This window comes from Ceratotherium simum, chromosome 10, assembly GCF_057802395.1.
Source record: "Ceratotherium simum simum isolate JZ-2026a chromosome 10, ASM5780239v1, whole genome shotgun sequence".
Taxonomy (NCBI): domain Eukaryota; kingdom Metazoa; phylum Chordata; class Mammalia; order Perissodactyla; family Rhinocerotidae; genus Ceratotherium; species Ceratotherium simum.
In genome coordinates this window covers 63,663,150-63,677,148 of record NC_141909.1, presented here as the reverse complement: position 1 = coordinate 63,677,148, position 13,999 = coordinate 63,663,150, and the positions used below count along the sequence as shown (strand labels likewise).

The window sequence follows — 13,999 nt, the reverse complement described above, 5'->3', positions numbered from 1 at the left end:
CAAACAGAGTAATTATTACTTTGTTTTCTCTGACTTCATGATCTACCTGTGAATGAATACATGGAATTCAGAACTATACACCTAGCTAATAAGGAGATAATAAGTGTAACAGTGAAGTTCATGTTCACTTATTGAGGCTTCCTGTATTTATCAAGTACTCTTGGTCTCATGGCCCAATCACTATATGTATAAATAAATGTTAATCATTATTTCTATAAAGTTGCAATACTGTTGTTTACATTTTAAAAAGGCCCACTTGTTTGAGGGTTATCGTAGGGCACTATTGAAAAGCAAGTATTCAATTTTCTATTAGAGTTTAAGTAAACTTGACTGTTGAATGTGTGTCACCCGATTTTCATATATTAGGAATACCCTAAGAAGCTCAATTTTAAAGCTGACATTCACATTCAAAAAGCAATGCATAATTGCTCACGTTTTATCAAAAATGTGATTGCTGATGGGATCATAGGCCTCGTCCAGAGCAGACTACTGACTGGACTGACCAAAGACATGCCATGTTTCTGGAATGAGCGACTTTGAAGCTATACTGAATATTTCTGTTACTGGTTCACCCATGTATAGTAGTGGCATCCACAGTGAGAAAGGTCTATGCTAGACCCTGTGAAAATACAAAGGTGCAGACTCAGTTGATGCTTCAGGGAGCTACACACATAAGGAACAAAGTAGAATGGCATATAATTACGTGTCAAGCTGTATGATGAAGTCTGAGTGTGCCGTTGTGTGCTTTGGGGGAGGTTAGCTGGAGGTATAGAATGAGAGAGCCTCACTAAGGAGGCAGAAATTGAGTTGGGCGTGGAAGGACGTGTATAAATGAAGAAGAGCATTGAAAAGATAATCCAGTTCAGGCAGGGGGCAGTTGGGGGTGGGGGGCAGGGGGCACAAAGGGGAAGGGGGAGGAAAGACCAGCAAAAACAGGAATCAGAAATTAGTGTTGTGTTCCAAAGGCCAGAGGGGACGCAGTCTACCTGGAATGGAGCCTGCAGGTCAGGTTACTGATGGAATAAGCTCATGTCTGATCGGGCTGGATCTCGAGAGTTCAAGAGGTGGGGAAATAAGAACAAAGTTGTTGAAGAATATGGTGGGGCATTTCCTCTATGACAAAGTGGCCTGATAATTATCACATATAACATTTATTTAGTGATTAATAGCTCACAGAGCAACGTCACATATATTATGTGATTTAATCCTTGCCACACTTGAGATGTAATCTTGATTTTATAGATAAGAATACTGAGCCACAAAGATACTAACTGGCTTTGACCACGGGCACAGAGTGTGTCGTCTCCTCTACCTATAGCTTTTCACCAGGAGAGCAGTATTTCAGGATGCACATTGCAGGACTCCTTATACTGCATTGTATAAGGAGAAGGAAAAGGTAAGGAGATGGTTGTAGAAATCTAGGCATGAGCAAATGAGGTCCTGGACTAGGTAGTGGCAATGGGAACAGAAAAGAAGGGAGTGAGTGAAGAGAGATTTCAAAGGTATAATCAGCAGGAATTGGTGACCAACCGAATATAGAGGGCCAAGGCAAAGAGAGAATCCAAGATAATACCAAATGTGAAGGCCTGAGTGAGAGAATGCTGGTGCCGTTTGCAGAAGCAGAGGAAAAGCTCATTTGATAAATATGGATTGACAAGTGTGTCTGAATTGTTGGGGCAGAGACTGTCCCTGTTGTAGCTCCGGTGTCTATCACACAGTGGGTGCTCTAAATATGTGTTGAGTGAATGAAAGAAAAAAGTAGAGTTTAAAGCAGGGGGATGGATGAGCAGAACCAGTAACAGAATATGCATAGAGATGGGAACAGCAAGCCAAGGGTCAGGCCTGGGTGAGTGCCCTCATGTAGGGGGCCAAAAAGAAGGGAAAGGAATGGTGTTGGAGAGGTAGTAGTAGAACTAGAGACAAAAGCCTGAGAGAGAATTTTAAAAGTTAATTTTTCTTAGACCCACGAAGGAAGCTTTCTTATTGCTTCAGAGAAGGTCTGGAGTCTTAGGCATTGCTTTACACGTAACAAAACATTGAGTATCAGGTCCTATTGCTTTGGGTAGAGATTCCTCCGCAATCCAGACACTCGTGCACTGTTTCTCACAGTGCAGTCCCATGGGACATCTGGGTTAGAATCACTTGGGACATTGCTAAGTCTAGAGATTCCTGGGCCCCATTCCAGATTTCCTGAATCATACTTTTGGGGTACAACCTAGGAATCTGCATCTTACAAGCTCTTAGGTGATTTTCTCGCACACTACAATTTCAGAATCAGCGCCATACAATAAAATGACGAAGAAGAAGAGTATATGGCTAAAAATGACCAGATACGTGAATTTAAAACTCTGATGGATTCCTGGGAGCATGCTTGGCATTTATGGAAAAGGGAAAGGCAATGCAACACTCTGAACTGAAAATATGTTCTGGAAAATGCCCTGAAAAAACTGTTTTGCACAATGAGTTTAATTTACCTCTGACTAGGGACACCCAGTTGGATGGTAATCAGAAAGCAACCTGGGGCCGGCCCCGTGGCTTAGCGGTTAGGTGCGCGCACTCCGCTGCTGGCGGCCTGGGTTTGGATCCCGGGCGCGCACCAACGCACCGCCCGGCCATGCTGAGGTCAAGGCCCCACATACAGCAACTAGAAGGATGTGCAGCTATGACATACAACTACCTACTGGGGCTTTGGGGGAAAAATTGGAGGAGGATTGGCAATAGATGTTAGCTCAGAGCCAGTCTTAGCAAAAAGAGGAGGAATAGCATGGATGTTAGCTCAGGGCTGATCTTCCTCACAAAAAAGAAAGCAACCTGGCCTGTCTTTGTGGTGAGCAACGGTTTGGGAAGGTCAACATGCTGATTTGACATTGAGACTGAGACAAACACCAGAATTTTCAGTTCATGTGCTTTCTCTTACCTTGCAGTTTATGTGAGCAGTAGAGACAAAGACAATCCTTCGCTCCATTGTTATTTGTACTTTTAGATCATTTCCATTGCCATTTCCAACACCTGAATGAAATGAAAAAGTTAGGCTGGTTAGAGCAAAGACCAAAATGTCTCACCAATTAACATTATGGATCAAAAAGACAAAAGATTATCCCAGCTAACAGCATGTCAATACTGAAACATTTGGGACTGCATCGATTTTGTCTTTGAAAGACAAGACTTCAAGCCCAATTCTGTCTCCTAAAGCAGAATTTAGAAGGCTGGAGAAAAAGAGACATATAGTTCAGCTTCTAAGACTTAGAATCTCATCGTTTCATCTTTCTAGGAAAAAAATTAGGAAAGGTGACTTTGCAACCTTCCTTGTTAACATGTTGCTTGCTTCAGACTTCTAATCATGATGTTTCTTAACAACAGTGTAAGTTCCTCTTGCCCTAGTTTAAGTCCAGTTCCTAGCACAGCCTCTATGAAAATATAGGATAGCTGTATCCAAACATTCCTGCTGTGGTCAGTGTATATTTACAGACAAATGGTTTCTTGCCCCTTTTGCAATTCCAATGACCCACTTCCTTTAGCATTTCCTCAAAGGGCTGGATTCTCAAAGCTCCAATTAATTTTTATTGCTTTCCTTTCAACCCTGCATATTTCATTTAACTATGCACAGAATTAGGCCGGCCCCGTGGCTTAGCGGTTATGCCCGCGCCCGCTACTGGAGGCCCGGTTCGATCCTGGGCGCACACCGACAAGACCGCTTCTCCGGCCAGCCTGAGGCCGCGCCCCACATACAGCAACTAGAAGGATGTCCACCTATGACATACAACTATCTACTGGGGCTTTGTGGGGGAAAAAAGGAGGATTGGCAACAGATGTTAGCTCAGAGCTGATCTTCCTCACAAAAAGAAAAAATATGCACAGAATTAAAGATACAAAACTAAAACATATACTTAAATAAAGTCATACACTAATCATTCTTGATTGTTCGTCTCATACTACGGTTGTGTTGTTTTCACTAACCCCATATTATTAATTTGTCATCAGGAATGAAGGTTTCTTTGTGTCAGCTCCCTCTGTCCTGTTCCAGCTGCAGAACTTCTTCCTACTGAAGTCTACCAGAGATCAGTAAAATGCAGAACTAAACTAAGTCAAATGCTGATCATGACAAGAAAAGGACATTGATTTATAAGCTGAAATCAATTCTCACACATTTTAAATTTTTAAAATAATTGAAGTACATTTACATGATTTAAAGATAAAAGGTAAAACAGATGAAGTGAAAACTCTCCGTCTCACCCATCCTCCACCTGTTTAGTTCTCCAGCCCCAAATAGATAACCACTATTATTAGTTTCTTGCTTTTTATGCATATATAATCAAATATGAACATACATTCTCCCAGAGGTTTTTATATATGTGTGCACACACAAATATGAATACATATTATTCCCCCCTTCTGTTTTACAGAAATTGTTGCATACCATAGCACTGTCCTATATCTTGCATTTTTTAACACATGTCAAAAATTTTATTTAACTCATTAATAGGAACCAGTAAAATGCTACAGCTGGTTCAAAGTACTGCACACTTAGAGGCAGATAAGGAAGGACGAATTTATAAACAGATACAAAATTGGTCAATACTCAATTGCATTCCACTGGACACAACTAATTTGCATTTCTATGTACAAAACATTTGCATTATCATCAGTTTTCTACAACTTAGAGAGTTGTAAAATAGCTTAAAGACAGTGAGAGGTGGAGATAACCCTAGAAGGGTGCAATAGACAAGATACTGTTTCAAAGTCTTTCACACTTTTTCCTGACAGTCTCCCCATCCTTTTTCTGTTGTGATCAGAACAATCTCAAAGGAAGATTAATCTTGTTCCAAAAGAAGGCTGGTGTCAGTAGGTTTGGCCTGATTATCCACATGAGTGCAGCAAGAATTTTAACTTCCCGCAGAGGCCTTCTTCAGTTGGCCCTGCAAGCCTAGACTCACACTGTACTGAACAGCTGCTAAGGTCCCAACTTTCTACCGGGAAGCCTTCATGAGGATCTCAAAATTGACACTTACAATCCTCCATTTTATGTTAGTCCAAGACTAGGAAACCAAATCTATGGTATTCTCCACCAGTTTTCACCTGTAGTACTTATAAATTTGGGTTAGTTCCCTGTTCTCCATCTCTGCACCTTATATTTTTATTGAACAATGTCTCCACAGACATTGAATTAAATAAAATTCAAAATATTAAGAGAGAAGTCACAGTCTTGGGATATAATATCAGACTGGGACAATATATGAAATTCTAGAACTCACTAAAAACACTTCTAAGCTTAGAATTTTGAGAAACGATTCCTATTCTCACTGTACACGTCAGAGAAATGCATTAAAACTCCATTAGACTCGGGGCTGGCCCCATGGCTTAGTGGTTAAGTGTGCGTGTTCGCTACTGGTGGCCCGGTTCGATCCCGGTGTGCACCAACGCACTGCTTCTCCGGCCATGCTGAGGCCACGCCCCACATACAGCAACTAGAAGGATGTGCAGCTATGACATACAACTATCTACTGGGGCTTTAGGGGAAAAAAAAAAGGAGGAGGATTGGCAATAGATGTTAGCTCAGAGCCGGTCTTCCTCAGCAAAAAGAGGAGGATTAGCATGGATGTTAGCTCAGGGCTGATCTTCCTCAAAAAAAAAAAAAACAAACAACTCCATTAGACTAAATGCCTGTCTGCCTGTATGGAATAGTTTACTACTCACAGAGGTTTGTACAGATACTGTTATCCCCAATGTTAACAAAGAAGAGACTGGGGCAGAGTGTACACTCAGGTACAATACAGGCTCTCACGCCATCCAGATGGTTTATAGTTGGCTTTAAATTCCTTAGAGGAAGAAACTGCTCCAACAGCCAACTGTGCTGCCTCTCACACTGTAGAATAAGGCAGTCCAGCAGGCTGGTGGGTGGGGCCCACTAAGGGTGGAAAGGAAGGGGAGCAAGGTGACGCTGACCCCTAACTTCTACCAGGCAGCCTCCTGCTAGAACAGGCTGTGCTTCTAGGCTCTGCCTGCACAATGCTTGCTTGAAAATTTAGACCCAAATTTCCGGCAGAAACAATGCTACTGGGTTGAAGTTTGTTTTCAGAAGCCAGAAACCTATGTAATCTGTTTGTGGTAATCCACTAAAATTCCTCACCATCAACAAGAGGTGGTGGTGATATGGGTGTATGTGTGTGTGTGTGTGTGTGGAGGGGGCATGTAAGTAATTTGAAAAAAGCATTTTATATTTTAACTAACAATAATTTATTTTTTTGACTATGCAGTTTATATTAAAAGATTCTTTCATTTCTGAATAATTGGACGAAATGTTAAAAAAGTATACATCTAGATCTTATTTTGGGTGACTCCTCAGAAGGCTATAAACACTGTGCTGTCTGGGCAGATACCAATGCTCTGGCACCATTCCACCCAGGAGAGGTCCCGCACTCAGCACATCCTCATGGTCCACAATCTGGCTGGTGCTTTAGGGATCAGAAGCATCGCCCCTGCTGCACCTCTGGCAGTGAGAGTGAGGCCCCATCCCCTCCCTGCAGAGAAATCCCTTCTTTCCCACCTCCCCGAGGGTGAGCTGTGCAGGAAAGAGAGGTGAGTGAGAGAGAAATAGAGACACGGGACTTGAGGCCAGTTCCTCTCCCCTCCCTCCTTTCTTTTCTTTCTCAGGTCCCAGAGATGGACGATCTGACCAATTTTCCTGCCTCCCTGGGCGGTGGTAGATCCCAGTCTCTCTCCATCATTCCAGAAGCAGGCAAACATCAGCTCTTTTGAAGTTTATAAAGATTTTTACTCCTGGTAATAATTGCTAACAGGGGGCTGAAAGGCACCCCACAGAGCTCAGGTTTCTCTCAACCCTTTCCATGTTCACGTAGATTCAGGTAGGGAAGACCTAAGCGCTGTGCCCGCAAGAAGCATTCCTTGACCCCCAGGACGGGCAGGGCCCAGCCTCTGTGTGCTCCCAACACTGTGGTCAGCTCTTTGTCTATGTACTCACTCCTCTCCTCTGCTTACCACCCAGGGACTCCTTCAGGGCAGAGAAACACTAGCATGGGGCTGGCCCAAAGCAGATATTCGGTAGTTATTTGTAAAAGGGATATGTGGCAACAAAATTCATTTGCTGTTTGGGTATTTAAGACATCCTGATGGAGTTGCTAGGGGTGAGGGAGCTACAGGTGGAGGACGGAGGGGAAAGGGAGAGACCAGGGTGATGAGAAAAAAAGAGTCTCTGAAAGGAGTAGGTGAGAAGATGGTAGGGATGCCCCTGCCAAGACGATCCCCAAACTAGAGGTGGGTGAGAGAGAGGTGGTCTCCAGGGCTCACGGGCCCTTCCTCTTCTGCATCAGAGGTTCCACTCTGAAAAGTCCACCTGGGCTGAGGCCAGAGGAGCAACGGGAACAGGAGAAAAAGGAAATGGATGGACCCCTCAAACTGGTGACGGAGAGGAAAGGAGAGGACATCTAAGGGTTATAATATGGCCACAGCACTGCTGGGCCAATGGGAAATTCCAGAGGGAGGGGTTCATGTGTGAGGATACATAAAAAGACAGCCGTGAGTTGGGACCGTCTGTATATAACTATGAGGAGAACCCTCCTGAATAGTAAGAACACCGGCCCTCCTGCCCAATTCTCAAATTATACGTAAAGCACTTACCACCAATTGAATAAATAACAATTTTTTTTATCTTGACGATTTTCCTTGGAGGAAGATTCAAATTGTAGATATTTTTCACATCTGCAAAATATCCAACATATCTACTCTGCAAAACAACAGAAGCCTCAGTTTAAGTGGAGATGAAAAGCCTAAAGTCAGCATTCCTGATTTATTTTTTATATAGAACTTGTTAAGGAGAGGAATTAATTAAGGAAACATTTATTGGATGCCATTATATGACTAGGCATTTTTATATATGTTGCCTCACGACTGAATATCAACCTTAGAAAAAGATACTGAATGAAGAATGAAGTGCTGTGGGGAAGTAACAAGAGAGGAGCCAGGTGTTGCTTACAGGCTGCTATGACTGAGAGGTCAACTAACCAGAACCAACAAACCAGCTGCAACAACATCACCACGAGATGCAGCTAACTGCAACTGTGCAAAAGGTCGATCCGAGGGTAGAAGCTTAGCTGTGACTGAGTTAAAGGAAGGTTTGTGGTTTGCTGGAGAGCAGCCTCCTAAGCATGAGCGAACTGCAGACCTGAACACTCGAGAGGAAGATCTCTCCAGGACAGTAGTCGATACATATTCTTCTCTCGTCCCTGCCAGCCGAGTTCCTTCATCTTCCATTTCCCCAATTCTATTTTTGCAAGGAAGCCCTGTCCTTTCAGTCTAGCTCTTCTCCTATGGCAAGCTGCTCAGAAGGGCTCTCCTTGAATCTTTCTTTAAGAAGTTGAAGAGTTCTGGTACCGAATCAACTGGACTTAAAAGTGCACAGACTCTTCTGCAGCCAAGGGGAATTGTTAATCCAATTAACTGCCATACTTTCCATTGGAAAGGGCCAGTCAAGGGAAAGGCTCCTGCAATTTCTTAACTCAGGGGTGGAGGAAATGTAGTCTGTAGAATGGCCCACAATGCAGCGTCAGAATGTGATGGTATCTGAGAATTACCTCCCCACATGGAGGGAACTCTGTCCCGGGGCCTTGCCAACACAGCTGGCAAACCTGAGGCCGAGTCCTTGTATTGGTCTCCCAGTGAATCAGAAAAGATTCAGTTGTAGCCTAGGGAGTGCTGGTTCTGGACCAAAGTCAGAGAAACTGTGCATGACTACAGAAGAAATGGGGAAGGGAAGCTGTACAGGGGAGGCCCTGAAGAAGTTACATCTAACGTCCCCTTGGCTTCTGCCACTAGATTCTCGACTTCCCGCTAGAGGTGGTCACCCACCACGGCCCTCAAGCTGCTCTTACTCCCACTCTTCCTCCTCCTTCAGCCTAAAACAACAGGGGCTTGTAACACAAGTTAATAAAGCCAGCATCCACTTAGTAAGCACTCACTACAAACAAAGCAGATACTATGAGAGGCGCTTTGGGATGCCAAGGGTGGAAAGGTGGGTAAGACATGGGCCTTGTCTGCAAAAGGGGTAGAGAAGTCACTGCTTCACATGGCTAGAGAATAATGTAAAGTCACTTAGTCCCTAAAAGAAACACAAAGGGCTACAAGAACTGAAAAAGAAAGCGACTGCTTCAGGCTGGGAAGAGAAAAGGACCCCAGAGAAAGGGGCCCACAGGAGCAATAGCATGTGGGTACAAAGTGGTGACAGGCTGAGAAACAGGAAACGGTCCAAGTGTGTTAAAGCGTGACATGTGAATGCACACTGTGGAAGAGGCGCTTGGAAAAATCAAATACCAGAAGACCTCGAGGGTCTGATTAAAACATTTATACTTGTGTACAACTAGGATACACAACTATGCACTGGGGCTTTGGGAGAAAAAAAAAAGAACTCTGTGTTAAGAAGGCTGAAAGACAGGCAATCAATCAACTGTCAAAAGATTTAAGGGCAGTGTAAGCTTCAGGAAGTTTAAAAAAAGAAAAAATTTTATATTTGTTCCCATTGGCAGTGGGGAGCCATTACGGATTTCGAACATGGAAATGGCATGATCAGAGCTGGGTTTCAGTAGGTTCATGTATTACTTTTAGCCAACGGCTTATTACTAGCTTTTTTTTTCTCTTTTTTTTGCTTGGGTGTGGCAGAAAAGGATCAGTGGATAAGGCTGAGTTCTTTTGCCCCAAACTCAAGGTCTAGAGCCAGCAGTTACAGACTAAGGCCAAGGTTACCTATTGAGCTTCCATCACTTCATTCAAAGAAAACTTTCATTTGCAGCCACATCCACATCTACTTAAGAATTCCCAACCAACTCTCACTTTGGTTGGAGGGGCAATATAGAAAAGGCAAAATAGATGAGATGCTGTGCACAGGATGGGAAATAATGGGCTTCAGAGTCTGACAGATCTGGATTTGAGTTGTTGGTTCAAAAAATTTATTTCCCTGACCTTCAATGTCCCAATCTGTAAAATGGGAATCATGATGGTGCCCACTCATGGAGTTATTGAGAGTATTAAATGAGATAATGAATGTAAAGCCCTTAGCATGGTTCCACAAAGTCTAGTATATTTAAACTCTATAGGATAAATGTCCTGGTTTCTGCAATAAACAAATTTCAAGGAATAAAAAGAGAGGTGGGAAACCTATAAACTAAAAGAAACTTAAGAGAAAAAGCAACCCAATGAAATGTGTAGTCCTTCTTGGACCCTGATTGAAATAAACTAAATTAAAAAAAATATTTTTCAGATAATTATGGAAATTTAAACATGGACTAGACATTTGATATTTGGTATTATTAAGGTATAATATTTTTAAATATGATAAATGGTTTTAAGGGTTTTTTTCAAGAGTCTTTGTTAGATGTCACACTAAAATATTTGTGGGGTAAAATGATCTAATATCTGGGATTTCCTTCAAAATAATCCGGGTGTAGAGAAAGAGTGGAGAGTGGGTGTGTGTGTGAGGAGAATGGGGAGGGAATGGACGAAGCATGGTTGGCTACGTGATGAAATGATTGTTGAAGCAGTGACGTGACTGTAAGGAGATTTACTGTATGACTGTTTTGACTTTTTATGTTTGAAAAAGTCCATAATAAAATGTTTTTGAAAGGAAAAAATAGGGTAATAGCATAGATTTCACATGGGTTGTCTGAGTATTAAATGAGCTAATATATGTGAAAGTACAATAGTGTCTGGCATAAAATAGGTTTTTGAAAAATGTTAATTCCCCCTTTTCTTTCTCTTTCAAAATACAGCCTCCCCGTGTCTCGCTCGCTCTCTCGCGCTCTCTCTCTCTCACATACACACACACACACACACACACACACACACCCCCACACACATGCACTTGCGATGTTCTGCATGGGCTGAACTGCCCTAGTAGGGGTTTGTGAAAGACTCAGTTGCTCTTTGCAGGGAATAATAGGCTGATGACTTTAGTTATCTTCAGGGGTCTGGAACCTTAGGAACTGGACCTTCCTAGTTTGGGAAGGGAATCGACTCCTGAACTCTGCAAACAATAACCAATATAAAATGGAAAGCAGGATGCTCTGGGGAGAACTCAGTGCTTCCAAAGTACAGGTGCGCCACACTCATGTCTCTCGGCCCCTGGGCGGGATCCGGGCCTGTCACAGGGCACCCGAGTGCTGCCACCTGATCACCAAAGGAGGAGAGTCTAAATGAAACCAGGTAATCGGCGCCCATCTAACCCAATTCCTCAAAGAACCCCTTTCTTTAAAAGACACTTACTTGGGAAGGAGTCTCTATCCCTTGAAATTTAGAGCTGGTGGTTTTATCTGTCTGTCGCTGCTCTCCAAAATAATAAAGGCTGTCCTACAGAAAAGGGGAGAATACAATCACGGGTCATTTGTACTTTCCTTTCCTATATAAGGCATTCTTAAGGTTTCCGAGGCACATTATTTCCTTAAGTCGGCGGTCTTTGGGCAGAGGCTACCCAATATAACAAAATGAACAAAGCCACATCAAGGCCTGCTCTCATTCAAAGCTTCACAAAGACATGGAATTTTAGAGCTGGAAAGACCTTAGAGATCATCTGGTCCTTCTTCCTACCTTTCCATTTTACAAATGGAGAAGATTGAGACCAAAAGAAAAGCAAGTGACCTGTCATGGAGACGTGTGCCGCCAGTTAGAGGGAGCACAGGCCTGGGGCACAGGGCTCTGGCTCTCAGTCAAGGGCTCTGGATCAATGGCTTTCAAACTTTTATTTTTAAACCTCCAGTCCACATTAATAACCGTAGGAGACACACACACACACACACACACACTTGAAACAAAAGCTTCACAAAATAATACTGACCATTTGGTATTTTCTATTCTAATCTATTTTGTTTTACTAAAAACATGCAAGTCACAACCCAACAAGTTGATTTACAGCTCACTGATACACCGTGATCCGTAGTTGGAAAACATTGTCCTAGAACAGCCGTGGTCATAACCTCGCGTGGTCTGAATCAGGAACAGGAGACGGTGGAGTCAGAGTGCCGGCACTGTGCACAGCCTCCAGCTCCTCTTCCTGCACTGCAGGCCAAGCGAGGAGCAGAGCTGCCGAGCGGGTCCTCTAGTGGTACCTTCTCAGCAAGATCACGGCAGAAAAGAGACTGACAACCCTACTTAAAGAAGTAGAAACAGCCCACCCTGTCTTCTCAGAAATTTCCAGAGGGCACAGACCCCAGCTGTATTGACTATGCAAAGATAATAACATTCAGGAGAGACTTTGTTCTAAGTTGAAAATGATACCTTTATCTACCTAGCACTTCTGAGGATGTCTAAGGTAAGTTCTCTCTGGTGAACTTACCTTAACCATCTTGATATTATTCTTGTGAGGAAGGAGGAATTCCTGTAATTGGTGGGAGCAGGAGCAGGGCTGGGACTAGGTGAGGCGAGTAAAGCATCTAGGTTGCTGAGTACTTTTGCAATTGCATAACTTGACCTTTCTCATCTCACATTAATCCTGTCCCTATTGAGTTCTGTTTTTATTTAAAATGTTGATATTGTATACATCATGGATTTCTTGCACTAACTTTGATTTTTAAAAATATCGCACTAGAATATTATTTATCTTAATTTCTAAGATTTTTGGCATTGCCTTACATTTTGTGCCCGAGGGGAGTGTCTCACTGACATCACCCTAGTCTTGGCTCAGAGTAAGAGGTACCTAGGTCAGCTACTGACCAGTCTAAGTTAAGCAAGGATGTATTAAAACCAAGCTTCCTAATAACTACCTCTCCCATTACAATTTCCTTAAGTACCATGGCTCAAAGGATCATCTTAACATCCTACCAGCGAGGCTTCAGAACTAGCAAATTCAATCAGCATAAGACAGAGTTTGTAGTAACATCTTTCATACCTCTGCAGTTACAAACACTTCACTGGCAATAAGGCAGGCACAAACCATAGTTCCTGCAAGGCCCTAGAAAAGAATAGTAGTTAGTTCATGAACCATTGTTCATGGTAGTACTTGGTATAAAAATACTCTCAGAAATATTCACAGTTCATCTTGGACTGATTTTCTTTCATTCTGCAAGTGCTTGTTCAAAATACTTCAATTCAGAAATAGCCAAAGCTGTTTCACCGCCAGAGGTTCTACCTGGAATTCCGCCTCTAACTGTGTGCATGAACGCACGTGTGTGCGTGATCCTGTTCTTGAGTCACCACTGCTGGGGCCTGCAGTAATTGGCAGAGGCAATCAGTTCTGCTCTAGGCTCTGAAGCTAAAGAGTTACCTACCAGTTAAGAGCTAATCACACACCCTGTTTATCTAACATCAATAAAAGTACCTGTAAAAGGCAAAACATGGTCAGAACCCAAAACACCATCTTGTATTTGAATACCCATTATTCCTTACATTTTAGTTAGAGTTTTTAAGTGTGTTACAAAACATATATGAAAGTAAAAAGGACAGTATAATGAACCCCCGTGTACCTGTTCCCCAGATTCTATAATTATCATATCATATTGCTGTACTTGTTTAATTTCTATTTCCTCTTCCCTTCCTTCTTGCTTCTCTCTCTCTTTCCTCCTTTCTCTTCCTCCTTTCTTCCTCCGTAGCATTGTAAAGCAAACCCTTGATTTCATGTCATTTCATCCTCAGTTTCTTATGTTTTATTTCAATATATATTTTTTGCCTTCTATACAAAACTCAAGTTAAAAATTATGTTGCTTCTTTTATTTAGACAATGATCTGTAGCTTTTGTCTTAGCCAGTATATGCTGAACTTATTTTATGTAATTCCAAACTTAGCCTTCTACCTTGAGATGCACTCTATTTTCTAGTCCATCTTTTTTTTTATTGGACCACTAAAGTTATTTTGCAGCCCATAGGTTGAAAAACACTATTTGAAGCCAAGTACTTCCAAACAGGACTTTGTACTACCCTGTGCTATTACAAATAAAAGCCTCTTGCTAAACGGAGCTACTGACCGTTAATGACCTGGCTGTCAGTTGTATAGACTGTTAATATTT

General features: G+C 42.5%; 1 pseudogene; it reads left to right on the top strand.

The window, feature by feature from the left end:
- LOC147916137 (serine/threonine-protein phosphatase 4 regulatory subunit 2 pseudogene) overlaps positions 1 to 13,999 on the top strand; it is a 212,217-nt pseudogene that overhangs the window by 82,393 nt on the left and 115,825 nt on the right.